Here is a 15902-nt window from a genome sequence, read left to right on the forward strand (position 1 = left end):
TGTTATGGCTGCTAACCAAAAGGTCGGCAGTTCGAATCCTCCAGGCACTCCTTGGAAACTCTACAGGGCATTTCTACCCTGTCCTATAGGATCGCTATGAGTTGGAATCAACTCGATGGCAGTGGGCTTGGTTTGGTTTGGTCATTGCTCAATTTGTGTATAAATTGGCAAATGGGAACCCAACTTGCTGTGTAAATTTTCCCCAAAACAATAAAATAAATAAATGTATGTATTCTTATAGTTATTTATTATTTCAATGTCAGTTACCTTATAAGAAACATAATTTTTTAATTTTTCTCCTGTTTTCTTTATTAAAGTTGTTCAACCCATGAAAGATAAATAAATAAATAAAGAGCATAGCTGACTCCTTTCAAGATAAAAATGAATTGGCTGTGCACCTAGTCTGGTTAGAGAGAGCAGTTTCTCCCCTGAGGACTGCCAGGGAAAGACTTTGGAATTACCTACGCTCAGGCCTGAAAAATTTAAACATACGTTTTTAGCCAGGAGCCAGACTCCTCAAAGACGATCACAAACAAACAAACTAAAAAAAGAATGACTGAGATAATTTGTTCTTAGTAGACCTTCTTTACAAGGAATACACAAAGTCCTTAAAACTGAAAGGAAATTTTATCAAATAATAACTCCAGTCCATAGAAAGAAATGAAGAGTCTCTAACATGTTAAATATGTAGGTTAATACAAGACTATATACATATTTACTCATTTCTTCTCTTCTTTAAAAGATGTAAAATTGATTGAAGCAACAATTATAACACTGTATTTGTTATGGATTAAATTGTGCCCCCCCAAAAAAAATTTGTGTTGGGATCCTAACCCCTATACATATAGGTACAATCCCATTTGAGAACAAGATTTTCTTTGTTATATTAATGACACTATGTCAGGGTATGTCTTAAACCAATCATTTTTGAGATATAAAAGCAAGAGATTAGGCACAGAAATGAGCAAGTACAAATGCAGTAGATAGATGCTACATGGAGAACTCCAAGGATTGTCAGAGGAACACTAGACAAGCTGAGACTAGGATTTTTTTCCCCAGAGTGGACAGATAATCTCTGTCTACAGCTGCCACACTGAATTCAGACTTCTTGCCTTCTAAACTGTGAGAAAATAAAATCCTGTTTATTAAAGCCACTCACTTGTGGTATTTCAGTTATAGTAACACTAAGAACTAAGACAGTATCATAGGGTTTATAATAGATAGATAGACAGACAGACAGACAGATAGAAGATAGATAGACAGATAGATGATAGACAGATAGGTAGATAGATAGATAGATAGATAGATGATAGATAGATAGATGATAGATAGATAGTTGATAGATAGATGATAGATAGATGATAGATAGATGATAGATAGATGATAGATAGATAGATAGATAGATAGACAGACAGACAGACAGACAGACAGACAGACAGACAGACAGACAGACAGATAGATAGATAGATAGATAGATAGATAGATAGATAGATAGATACATAGATAGATACATAGATACACAGATACATAGATAGATACATAACCCAAACCAACCCATATACATAGATAGGTGTAATATGTGTATATATATAAATAATAGCACAAAGAAAGTAGTTGTGAAGTGAAGCTATACTGAAAATGTTCTATATTTTGCTAGAATAAATTTAATAAAAATCTGAAGCAAATTTTGATAGGTTAGGGCAGGTATTTTGTCTTAAAATGTGCATTTCATCTAGAGCAACCATTCCAAAAATAACTTCAAAATAAAATATAGTAAAAAAACCAACAGAGGAATTAAAATGACACTCAAAATAATTTATTTAACACAAAAGATGGCAAAAAGGAGGAACAGTGGAACAGAAAAGGCAGAGACATATAAAAAATAAATAGCAAGTGATAAATATAAATCCAATCATATAATATTTACATTAAATATAAATGAAGTCTGAATGCCTCAATCAAATCAGAGACTGTCAGTCTGGATTAAAAAAAGGTAAGAGGCAATGCATGCTGTTGACAAAAGACACAAATAGATTAAACGTGAAAGAACAGGAAATATATATATACTATGGAGACAAAAAAGATAAGAGACCTGAAGTGGTTATATTATTATCAGACAAAACAGAATTTAAGAAAGGAATATTACTAAAAATGAAGAGAACATTTCATAATGATAAAAGGAGCAATACATTAGGAAGGCGTAGAAATGATAACAGTAAAAACTGGCATAATCAAAAGGAGAAATAGACCATCCAACAGTAATAGTTGGAGGTTTTAATATACCAATCTCATAATTGATATAACAACCAGACAGAAAATCATCAATGATATGGAAGACTTGAACCTAAATATCATTCAACTTGACCTAAATGACAGGTATAAAACACTCCATCTAATAATTCTAGATTAAAAAAAAAAAGAAAGAAAACCTGAAAACAAAATTCTACCTTCAGTAAAGGATGACTGTCCTTCAGGTTAAACATTATGTTCAACTGCTCCTGGAACCTCCAGAAGAGATCATACGTTAGAACATGATGATCGTTACAGTTGTGTGTCAACCTGGCTGGGACATGATTCTCAGTGGTTTGGCTGTCATATGATGTGATAACGTCCATGATGAGGTTTGATATTATGTGATCACCTCCACAATGGGATCTGCTGTGAGGAGCCAATCAGATGAAAGCGAGTTTCCTTGGGTGTGTGTCCCTCACTGATTATAAGTGGATAGTCTGACAAGGCATGGGTGCTTTTTGCTGGTGCTGGATCCTGCAGCTGGCTCCTGTTCCTCTGATCTCCAGTTTGGGGGACTTGAGCTAGCAGCCTACCTCTGCAATCTTACCTGCTGATCCTGGGGTTCATCTATCTTCCCAGCCTGTGAGAAAGAGCCCTGCTCTCTGACCTGACAATCTTGGGTTCGCCAACACCTGTGGGTATGTGAAGCAGGAGAAGCCTCTGTCCTGAGTTGAGGACTTGAAATATTCCAGCCTCTAAAATGGTGTGAGCCATTTCCTTGATATAAATCTTTCTCTCTCTATATATATATTTGTATGCGTTACTGGTTTTGGTTCTCTAGAGAACCCAGTCTAAGATAGACATAAATAGCAATAAATTAGAAGTCCTGGGTACCATATGATGTATGTTTTCTGGTAAAAGTACAAATCAATTAGAAATCAGCTACAGAAAGAAATCTGGAAAATTTCCAAGTATTTGAAAATGAAACAAAACACATCTAAATAACCCATGAGTAAAATAAAAACCCACAAGAAAGAGTAGAAAAATATTTTGAACTGAATGAAAAAAATGACAAATGAAAATTTGTGGTATAGAGCTAAAGTAGTTCCTAGAGGGTAATTTATAGGTTTAAATACCTATATCAATAAAAAAGAAGCTCTTAAATAAAAAACCTGAACTTATATATAAATAAACTAGAAAGAGAGTTAAAAACAAAACTCAAAGCAAACCAAAGAAAGGAAATAATAGATTAGGGCAAAATCAATGAAATAGAAAAAGAAAAACAATACAAAGTCAATGAAATTACAAGTTTTTTTTAAGATCAAGATGGACAGAATTTTAAAATAAGGAAGAAAAAAAGAAAGGGAGAGAGAGGGAGAGAAGAAACAAATTGCCAAAATGAGAAATGAAACAAGGGACACTGCTACCAACTAAACAAATTGAAAAGACTCTAAATGGATATAACAACTTTATGATAACAAATTAGGCAGCTTAGATGAAATGGACAATTTTTTTTTTTAATAACTTTTATTAAGCTTCAAGTGAACGTTTACAAATCCAATCAGTCTGTCACATATAAGTTTACATACATCTCACTCCCTACTCCCACTTGCTCTCCCCCTCTTGAGTCAGCCCTTTCAGTCTCTCCTTTCTTGACAATTTTGCCGGCTTCCCTCTCTCTCTATCCTCCCATCCCCTCTCCAGACAAGAGTTGCCAACATAATCTCAAGTGTCCACCTGATATAATTAGCTCACTCTTCATCAGCGTCTCTCTCCCACCCGCTGACCAGTCCCTTTCATGTCTGATGAGTTGTCTTCGGGGATGGTTCCTGTCCTGTGCCAACAGAAGGTCTGGGGAGCGTGGCCGCCGGGATTCCTCTAGTCTCAGTCAGAACATTAAGTTTGGTCTTTTTATGAGAATTTGGGGTCTGTATCCCACTGATCTCCTGCTCCCTCAGGGGTCCTCTGCTGTGCTCCCTGTCAGGGCAGTCATCGATTGTGGCCGGGCACCAACTAGTTCTTCTGGTCTCAGGATGATGTAGGTATCTGGTTCATGTGGCCCTTTCTGTCTCTTGGGCTCTTAGTTGTCGTGTGACCTTGGTGTTCTTCATTCTCCTTTGCGCCAGGTGGGTTGAGACCAATTGCTGCATCTTAGATGGCTGCTTGTTAGCATTTAAGACCCCAGATGCCACATTTCAAAGTGGGATGCAGAATGATTTCATAATAGAATTATTTTGCCAATTGACTTAGAAGTCCCCGCAAACCATGTTCCCCAGACCCCCGCGCTTGCTCCGCTGACCTTTGAAGCATTCATTTTATCCCAGAAACTTCTTTGCTTTTGGTCCAGTCCATTTGAGCTGACCTTCCATGTATTGAGTGTTGTCTTTCCCTTCACCTAAAGCGGTTCTTATCTACCGATTAATCAATAAAAAAACCCTCTCCCACCCTCCCTCCCTCCCCCCCTCGTAACCACAAAAGTATGTGTTCTTCTCAGGTTTACTATTTCTCAAGATCTTATAATAGTGGTCTTATACAATATTTGTCCTTTTGCCTCTGACTAATATCGCTCAGCATAATGCCTTCCAGGTTCCTCCATGTTATCAAATGTTTCACAGATTCGTCACTGTTCTTTATCGATGCGTAGTATTCCATTGTGTGAATATACCACAATTTATTTACCCATTCATCCGTTGATGGACACCTTGGTTGCTTCCAACTTTTTGCTATTGTAAACAGAGCTGCAATAAACATGGGTGTGCATGTATCTGTTTGTATCAAGGCTCTTGTATCTCTAGGGTATATTCCGAGGAGTGGGATTTCTGGGTTGTATGGTAGTTCTACTTCTAACTGTTTAAGATAACGCCAGATAGATTTCCAAAGTGGTTGTACCATTTTACATTCCCACCAGCAGTGTATAAGAGTTCCAATCTCTCCGCAGCCTCTCCAACATTTATTATTTTGTGTTTTTTGGATTAATGCCAGCCTTGCTGGTGTGAGATGGAATCTCATCGTAGTTTTAATTTGCATTTCTCTAATGGCTAATGATCGAGAGCATTTTCTCATTTATCTGTTGGCTGCCTGAATATCTTCTTTAGTGAAATGTGTGTTCATATCCTTTGCCCACTTCTTGATTGGGTTGTTTGTCTTTTTGTGGTTGAGTTTTGACAGAATCATGTGGATTTTAGAGATCAGGCGCTGGTCGGAGATGTCATAGCTGAAAATTCTTTCCCAATCTGTAGGTGGTCTTTTTACTCTTTTGGAGAAGTCTTTAGATGAGCATAGGTGTTTGATTTTTAGGAGCTCCCAGTTATCTGGTTTCTCTTCATCATTTTTGGTAATATTTTGTATTCTGTTTATACCTTGTATTAGGGCTCCTAGGGTTGTCCCAATTTTTTCTTCCATGATCTTTATCGTTTTAGTCTTTATGTTTAGGTCTTTGATCCACTTGGAGTTAGTTTTTGTGCATGGTGTGAGGTATGGGTCCTGTTTCATTTTTTTGCAAATGGATATCCAGTTATGCCAGCACCATTTGTTAAAAAGGCTTTCTTTTCCCCAATTAATTGACACTGGTCCTTTGTCAAATATCAGCTGCTCATACGTGGATGGATCTATGTCTGGGTTCTCAATTCTGTTCCATTGGTCTATGCGCCTGTTGTTGTACCAGTACCAGGCTGTTTTGACTACTGTGGCTGTATAATAGGTTCTGAAGTCAGGTAAAGTGAGGCCTCCCACTTTCTTCTTCTTTTTCAGTAGTGCTTTGCTTATCCGGGGCTTCTTTCCCTTCCATGTGAAGTAGGTGATTTGTTTCTCTATCCCCTTAAAATATGACATTGGAATTTGGATCGGAAGTGCGTTAAATGTATAGATGGCTTTTGGTAGAATAGACATTTTTACTATGTTAAGTCTTCCTATCCATGAGCAAGGTATGTTTTTCCACTTAAGTATGTCCTTTTGAATTTCTTGTAGTAGAGCTTTGTAGTTTTCTTTGTATAGGTCTTTTACATCCTTGGTAAGATTTATTCCTAAGTATCTTATCTTCTTGGGGGCTACTGTGAATGGTATGGATTTGGTTATTTCCTCTTCGGTGTTCTTTTTGTTGATATAGAGGAATCCAAGTGATTTTTGTATGTTTATTTTATAACCTGAGACTCTGCCAAACTCTTCTATTAGTTTCAGTAGTTTTCTGGAGGATTCCTTAGGGTTTTCTGTGTATATAATCATGTCATCTGCAAATAGTGATAACTTTACTTCTTCCTTGCCAATCCGGATACCTTTTATTTCTTTGTCTAGCCTAATTGCCCTGGCTAGGACTTCTAGCACGATGTTGAATAAGAGCTGTGATAAAGGGCATCCTTGTCTGGTTCCCGTTCTCGAAATGGACAAATTTTTAAAGACAAAAACTGCCAAAACTGACTCAAGAAAAAGTAGAAAATCTGTATAGACCTAAACAAGTAAAAAAAAATGAATTATTAATTTTAAGATATTTCCATAAAGAAAAACTCAGGACCAGATGGTTTCATTTAGGAATGTTATCACATATTTAAAGGAGAAATGATACTAGTTCTTTACAAACTCTAGGGGAGGAAGAAGAATGTTCTAACTCATTCCATGAGGCTGGTATTATCCTGAGACAAAGCCAAATAAAGACATCGCAAGAAAATAAAACTGTAGCCTATGGTCCATTGTGAAAATAAACGCAACATATCCTTAACATAATATTAGGAAGCACAATCTAGTAAATTAATAAAAAAAAATATTGCACACTGTGAACTAGTGGGATCCGTCTCAGTGGTGCAAGGTTAATTTAATATCTGATAAAACAATTAATGTGCTGTATCATATTAATAGAGTAAATCAGGAGTTAGCAATTTTTTGCTGTAATGGACCAAAAAGTAAATACTTTAAACTTAGCAGTTCATGTGACCACTATTGGGGATACTCAACTCTGCTGAGTAAACCAATGAACATGACTTCTTTCCACTGAATATTTATTTACTAAAACAGATGGCAGGTTGGAATTGGCACATAGAACATGATTTGCCAACCCCTGGAGTAGAGAACAAAAACCACATGATCATCTCAATACACAGAAAATGCATTTGACAGAATACAATACCACGTCATAATAAAAACTCCCAAAAAGTTAGGAATAGAAAGGTACTTTCTTACCCTGATAATGAGCATGTATGAAAAAACCCACAGTTGGTACCATGATGAATGTTGAAAGAATGAATGGTTTTGCCCTAAGATCAGGAACAAAGCAATGATCTCCACTCTCACCACTTTTATTCAGCAGGGCACTAGTTGTTCTAAACAAAACCACTGAAATATATATATATATATATATATATGTTTAAATGTGTGTTATATATATATACATATATATGTACATATATATGTTTTTGCTGTTGTTAGGTGCCTTGAGTCAGTTCTGACTCCTGGAGACCCTATGTACAACAGAATGAAAAACTGCCCAGTCCTGTGCCTTCATGTATATAAATGAAATCATCCAGATTGTGATCCAAACTATCTTTATTCACAGATCCATGTTTGTCTATGGAGAATATTCCAAGTAACTAGAAACCAAAGCAAGTAAACAAGCAAACAAGCAAACACCTACTAGACCTAGTAAGCAAGTTTAGTTTAGCAAGGCCACAAGATATAGAACAAAATATAAAAGATTTAAAAGCACATATATTCCAAAAACAAAAGAAGTAGGATTGTAATAAGATGCTCAAATGGGGCCTTAGTTTTTGCTCACTCTCCTCCGCTCTAGTGGAGGAAACAATAATATTCTGACAATGAAGTGCGAACACGCTAGCCCCAGTAAGAAAGCAGTGTAGCTGTGACTGTCAAGTCAGGTTTTGGGGACCGAAAACTGAAATAAACGGTGTCAGCAATGAGGAAATATGTGATATAGAATTTCGAGTGTCTTTTAAAATATGAGTTCATTTGGTTGACCCTCGAGTAAGAACCCACTCAAAACTGAAAGTGAATTCAAAGTCTGCTTAGTAGTGATAAGTAGTATCTTCCTCTGTTAGCTCTAATTCACCTCTTACCTCTAGTTCACATTTAGCTGCCTTAACATAAAGATAGCTAAGTGTAGAGCAGAAGTCTCCCTGTCCCCAATAGCGACTGAAAGCCATACACACACTCATTCAAGCAACATGGGAAAAATGGAGGGAATGAGGGACTTAAATATGTATGACTCTGCTTGATACAGGCACCCAAGTCGCCATCCTGCACAATTCTTTTCTGGGCAGGATGCCTAAATTCAACTGATGGTGTTTAAACAAAATTCAATGTGATGAGAGGAAGCAAATATGACCTTGTGAATTGAGCACTTTGGGCCAACTCAGTGTACTGGTTTTGTGGCTTCCTCTACTGAATGGATATTTGCTATTGATTTTATGTTTACAATGTAAATATTCATAAAATGTCAGAGGGAATTCTCTCAATCTGGAAGGGCTGCATGTAGAGTAGTAATAATGCTATTGGTCCATTGCAACCAAAATGACCCATTTGAACTACAGTTCTCTGAGTCTGATAATTTTACTGATTGGAGCTTCTGACAATGGGTTCAGCATCTAGCTGGACAGGCACCCTTGGGGTTTTTTAATTCATTGCTTCTTTGACAAGGCTACCAGGTACACACCTTTTGGAAAGCACTAATTAACTTGTGGAAACCCTAGTGGCATAGTGGTTAAAGTGCTACAGCCGCTAACCAAAAGGTCAATTCAAATCCACCAGGTGCTCCTTGGAAACTCTATGGGGCAGTACTACCCTGTTCTATAGGGTCGTTATGAATCGAAATCAACTCGATGGCAGCGAGTTTGGTTTTGGTTTAATTAACTTGTTACTAACCTCTTTTGTTGCAGTTGTTGCTAGGTGGCATTGAGTTGGTTCCAACTCTAAGCTCTAGTGGAAACTAAATGCATAACCCAAGGTGGGCTTGTGATTCTATAGCCTCATATTTCCAATTTAGAGTGGTAAATCCAAATTGGTTGAAATTTCTAATGAGGTAGAAATTCAAGAACATAATTGACCTGGTTCCAGCAACATCTTATCTTTACCTGGAAAGGCGATAGTTATGCCTTTGGGGGAAGCTTTATATCTCATTCCAGTGCCTGAAGCAAAACTGTCAGATCAGTGATCTCAATTCACAGAGATTTTCTATATAATGAGCTGGTTCAATGATGGTTTGGCTAAAATGAAAACTTAGATGTCTACTGAGTTACTGCAGCAGCTGTTCAACCCAGCATCGGTTACTCAGAAGGTTTGTAGTTGTTTAACCAAGTGGATGGAACACTAGTTTATTCTCATATTTCTGGCCAATACTTTTCTCAATGAACCTTGCTATATTATACTGACTTTGGTTTGTTGCTAGTGTCCTGTTTTTGTTTTTAAAATTGGCAGATTTAAGAAGACTTTTTTTTTTACTGTGAAACATGGACATAAATAACAGCTATGGATCAAACCATCTGAGTCATGCATGCAGTTGTCCACAGTAAGTGTATTCTCTCATGAAACCAACTAGAATTAATTTTTTTTCCTAGAGCCTGTATTGCCCAGATTGCCACCAGTACTGCCTGGATCCATCATCATACAGAATGTGAAAATGCATTACTGGCCTCCAATAAAAACCCTGGACACTCAGGCTTGGGTGAGTTTCATTTGCTGGCAACACTTCTCATGCAATGTCGCACATCATTGTAGGAATATTAAATACATCCCTATGTGACTCCACTGGGGAAGCTTTTGCCAAGATTCTCCTGGATTTTGCCCCATGATCCTTTTACTTTTATCGACTTTGATTTGTTTCTTTTTACTGTAATAAACCATAACTCCCCCATGTGTCTGTCAGTTTGTCAGACTGTGGGGGCTTGTGTGTTGCTGTGATGCTGGAAGCTATGCCACCGGTATTCAGATATCAGCAGGGTCACCCATGGAGAACAGGTTTCAGCTGAGCTTCCAGACTAAGACAGACTAGAAAGAAGGACCCGGAAGTCTACTTCTGAAAAGCATTAGCCAGTAAAAAACCTTAGGAACAGCAGTGGAACACTGTCTGATATAGTGCCGGAAGATGAGCCCCCCAGGCTGGAAGGCACTCAAAAGATGACTGGGGAAAAGCTGCCCCCTCACATTAGAGTCAAACTTAATGACTTGGATGGAGTAAAGCTTTCGGGACCTTCATTTGCTGATGCGGCACAACTCAAAATGAGAAGAAACAGCTGCAAACATCCATTAATAATCGGAACCTGGAATGTATGAAGTATGAATCTAGGAAAATTGGAAATTGTCAAAAAATAAATGGAATGCATAAACATCGATATCCTAGGCATTAGTGAGCTGAAATGGACTGGTATTGGCCATTTAAATTAGACAATCATACAGTCTACTATGCTGGGAATGACAACTCGAAGAGGAATGGTGTCGCATTCATCGACAAAAAGAACGTTTCAAGGTCTATCCTGAATTACAACACTGTCAGTGATAGGATTATATCCATACGCTTACAAGGAAGACCAGTTAATATGACTATTATTCAAATTTACGCATCAACAACTAGGGCCAAAGATGAAGAATTAGAAGATTTTTATCAGCTGCTGCAGTCTGAAATTGATCGAACATGCAATCAAGATGCATTGATAATTACTGGTAATTGGAATGCGAAAGTTGGAAAAAAAGAAGGATCAGTAGTTGGAAAATATGGCCTTGGTGATAGAAACAATGCCGGAGATCGAATGATAGAATTTTGCAAGACCAACGACTTCTTCATTGCAAATACCTTCTTTCACCAACATAAATGGTGACTATACACATGGACCTTGCCAGATGGAACACACAGAAATCAAATTGACTACATCTTTGGAAAGAGACAATGGAAAAGCTCAGTATCATCAGTCAGAACAAGACCAGGGGCCAACTGTGGAACAGACCATCAATTGCTCATATGCAAGTTCAAGCTGAAACTGAAGAAAATCAGAGCAAGTCCACGAGAGCCAAAATATGACCTTGAGTATATCCCACCTGAATTTAGAGACAATCTCAAGAATAGATTTGATGCATGGAACACTAGTGACCATAAACCAGGCAAGTTGTGGAATGGCATCAAGGACATCATCCATGAAGAAAGCAAGAGGTCATTGAAAAGACAAGAAAGAAAGAAAAGACCAAGGTGGATGTCAGAGGAGACTCTGAAACTTGCTCTTGAGCGTCGAGCAGCTAAAGCAAAAGGAAGAATTGATGAAGTAAAAGAACTGAAGATTTCAAAGGGCCTCTGAAGAAGACAAAATAAAGTATTATAATGACATGTGCAAAGAGTTGGAGATAGAAAATCAAAAGAGAAGAACACCCTCGGCGTTTCTCAAGCTGAAAGAACTGAAGAAAAAATTCAAGCCTCGAGTTGCAATGGTGAAGGATTACATGGCGAAAATATTAAATGATGCAGGAAGCATCAAAAAAAGATGGAAGGAATACACAGAGTCATTATACCAAAAGAATTGGTCGATATTCAACAATTTGAAGAGGTGGCATATGATCAGGAACCAATGGTACTGAAGGAAGAAGCCCAAGCTGCTCTGAAGGCGTTGGTGGAAAACAAGCCTCCAGAAATTGATGGAATTCCAATTGAGATGTTTCAACAAACAGATGCAGCACTGGAGGTGCTACTCTTCTATGCCAAGATATATGGAAGACAGCTTCCTGGCCAACTGATTGGAAGAGATCCATACTTATGCCTATTCCCAAGAAAGGTGATCCAACCGAATGTGGAAATTCTAGAACAATATCACTAATATCACACACAAGCAAAATTCTGCTGAAGATCATTCAAAAATGGCTGCAGCAGTATATATCAACAAGAAACTGCCAGAAATTCAGGCCGATTTCAGAAGAGGGCAGGGAACCAGAGATATCATTGCTGATATCAGATGGATGCTGGCTGAAAGCAGAGAATACCAGAAGGATGTTTACCTGTGTTTTCTTGATTATGCAAAGGCATTTGACTGTGTGGATCATAACAAACTATGGATAACACTGTGAAGAATGGGAATTCCAGAACACTTAATTGTGCTCACGAGGAACCTTTACATAGATCAAGAGGCAGTTGTTTGGACAGAACAAGGGGATACTGATTGGTTCAAAGTCAGGAAAGGTGTGCGTCAGGGTTGTATTCTTTCACCATACCTATTTAATCTGTATGCTGAACAAATAATCCGAGAAGCTGGACTATATGAAGAACGGGGCATCAGGATTGGAGGAAGACTCATTAACAACCTGCATTATGCAGATGACACAACCTTGCTTGCTGAAAGTGAAGAGAACTAGAAGCACTTATGAAGATCAAAGACCACAGCCTTCAGTATGGATTGCACCTCAACATAAAGAAAACAAAAATCCTCACAACTGGACCAATGAGCAACATCATGATAAATGGAGAAAAGCTTGAAGTTGTCAAGGATTTCATTTTACTTGGATCCACAATCAACAGCCATGGAAGCAGCAGTCCAGAAATCAAAAGACTCATTGCATTGTGCAAATCTGCTGCAAAGGACCTCTTCAAAGTGTTGAAGAGCAAAGATGTCACCCTGAAGACTAAGGTGCGCCTGACCCAAGCCATGGTATTTTCAATCACATCATATGCATGTGAAAGCTGGACAGTGAATAAGGAAGACCGAAGAAGAGTCGACACCTTTGAATTGTGGTGTTGGCGAAGAATATTGAATATACCATGGACTGCCAAAAGAACAAACAAATCTGTCTTAGAAGAAGTACAACCAGAATGCTCCTTAGAGGCAAGGATGGCGAGACTATGTCTTACATACTTTGGACATGTTGTCAGGAGGGATGAGTCCCTGGAGAAGGACATCACGCTTGGCAAAGTACAGGATCAGCGGAAAAGAGGAAGACCCTCAACGAGGTGGATTGACACAGTGGCTGCAACAATGAGCTCAAGCATAACAACGATTGTGAGGATGGCGCAGGACCGGGCAGTGTTTCGTTCTGTTGTGCATAGGGTCGCTATGAGTTGGAACCAGCTCGACGGCACCTAACAACAACAACAAACCATAACTGTGAGTATAACAGCTTTTCTGAGCTCTGTGAGTCCTTCTAGCAAATCATTGAGCCTGAGGGTAATCTTGGGGTCCCCCACACAATATGCCATCCCCTGTCAGATGGTGCTGATCACAATTTGATTGTCATTCCCCTTAATCTTACTGAGAAGTCAATAGGAAACATCAGAGGATAGCCCCCACTCATGCACCTCCACGCAAAACACCTATCAACACTTCCAGGTATTTTCTACTCCCCCTCCTATTGAAAAAACAAAAACAAACAACCAAAACCATTGCTATCAAGGCAATTCTGACTCATAATGACCCTATAGGCATAACTAAATCACTCCGCATCACTAAATCATTTCATGCGACAGAGAAATATCACCTGGCTTGTGGCATGAAAAACAGAATTGGACAGAGTGTTTTCAGGCAGTCCTTCCAAACAAGAACTCAGCTCAATTATTTGAACTACCTGTGAACCCTAAAGACTACCACCTGGTCAAGAGCCTGCGTTGGTGACAATGCCAACCTATGTTAACTGAGGTATGTCCCCATTGGGGGATTCCAAAGTCGTAAACAGCAGAGGAACTGTGCAATTCTCTTAAACTGTACTTCTTGTGTTTAATCCAGGTATTAACTTTACACCCTCCCCAAAACATGACAACCTTCACCTTAGCAGTGGTCATGAGAGACCTTCAAGTGTTTAAGAAAATACCACCAATAGATCATGTAGCTCTCAGATGACTGCAGAGATATTCCAGAAGCATAAGTGACTCATTTGTGAGGACTCCATGGTCATTTATTTCTACAAATAGGGCCCTTCAGTTAGAAAAAGGTGGTGTAGCATAATGATTAGCATTGTGTTTATTGTACACTTAAATACTATATGAGACAAAACGAATAAACATGGTCTCATTTTCTGTTGGTCGTATGAACCGGAGGGGCAGTAGAATGGTACACTCATGAAAAAATTCACCAAAAGCTAAGATAATGTGGAAATGCAAGGTGGATATCATTAAGAGACAATTCTCCATGATTCTGTTCTGGCATCTTGTAATCCAGGCATTATCAGCTTTTTGTTCTGGACTATCTTTTTAATGATGCTTGTAAAGCTAGCACCCTTAGAGAGAGAGGTAGTGTCTCCCACTGGAGCAAAAGGAAGGCATGCTTACTGGCAATTATAAAAGGTTCTGGTTTCCTAAGCTCAGGGTTGCTCTCCTGTAATGCAACTGACTGCAGGTGCAGGGTATCTGTGCCCATCTGCATCATTTCTGAGGCACTCGGGGAAAGAGAGGATGGAGTAAACATGCTGATGCTTATACTGCCTTTTGCAGCCTAAGTAATAGAGGCCTTTGTCTGTGATCCAGGAATCTTATGTTTTCTACAAGCATCCATGGAAATGAGGCAGGGTAACTTAAAATCTCCGAACCTTCACAGTTAACAACCACCAGAATAAGGAAATTCTTCTTGGGATCCCCCATATTATACTCTCCATGGTTACTGTGGAAAACAAAAATCACATTTGGACAGCTCCTGGGCAGTTATTTTGACAAATTTGAAAGTGCATAGGCTTTGAATTAAAAAAAAAATACCTGAGAAGGAAACTCAGCATTGCTGCCTGTAAAATCACAGTAATGTCCATCACATAGGGCTATTGTGATTAAAATAATAATAATAATAATGGTATTAATAAAGTCTGGTTTTCTGAAAGCAATTGATGTGTTTTTATCTTTTCTTTAAGATTTCTTAAATACTTGGGGACTAAATTGAGAGGGATGTGAATAAATGGAGCTCAAGTAAACATATTTTGTTGTATCCATATAAAAGTCATAATTGTTTAATAAAGAAACCAAAAATCTCCAAAAATAGAAGGTAAAGAGCAAGTATAATTCCATCACATAAAATAAATGGTTGCTATTTTTTTTTATTATTATAGTATATCTTCTTTTTTACATAGTGTTAAAAGCATACTTTAGAAAGCAGAGCATATACAATTTTCTATCTGAAGTTTGAGAAATATCTTGATAGTGGCTTTGGTGAGTTTGTTGGCAAGCAAGGAAAAAAAAAATCTCAAGCCAAAATGCTTGACTGTTGAATTTTTGTTAAATCTACTAATTAAGAATATAAGTGGAACATTCATAGAGACTTTTCTTGAGTCCAACCATCTGGACACTTACTGGATTTTTAATAAATGCAAATAACCGATTTGACTGTAATATATAATACAGTTAAATTTCAAGCCTGTATGGAGAGAAAACCAGAGAAAAAATATAAAGTTTTTTTTAAAAAAATCATTGTTGCATTAAAAAAAAGTATTAATTATAGTAATTATCAATGATTGGAACTCTCAAAGCATCTGCAGGGAAACAAGGGGCTATGTTTCAACACGCTCATTTCATATCTGAATCACTTAAATTTAACTATTGTTAAGAAATTAGTTGGAAGTCATTAAGAAAGTAACTTTCAAAAACCAATCTGTCATATGACAGAGACAAAATTGAAGAGTTAATAAAGGAAAATGTGCCCAAACATTATGATCTCAATCATTACATATAAATTAGTATAAAAATGAAGGAAAATTCAGTTGATAACTGACTTCAATTACAATTC

This window comes from Elephas maximus, chromosome 3 (assembly GCF_024166365.1).
Source record: "Elephas maximus indicus isolate mEleMax1 chromosome 3, mEleMax1 primary haplotype, whole genome shotgun sequence".
In the NCBI taxonomy this organism is placed as follows: domain Eukaryota; kingdom Metazoa; phylum Chordata; class Mammalia; order Proboscidea; family Elephantidae; genus Elephas; species Elephas maximus.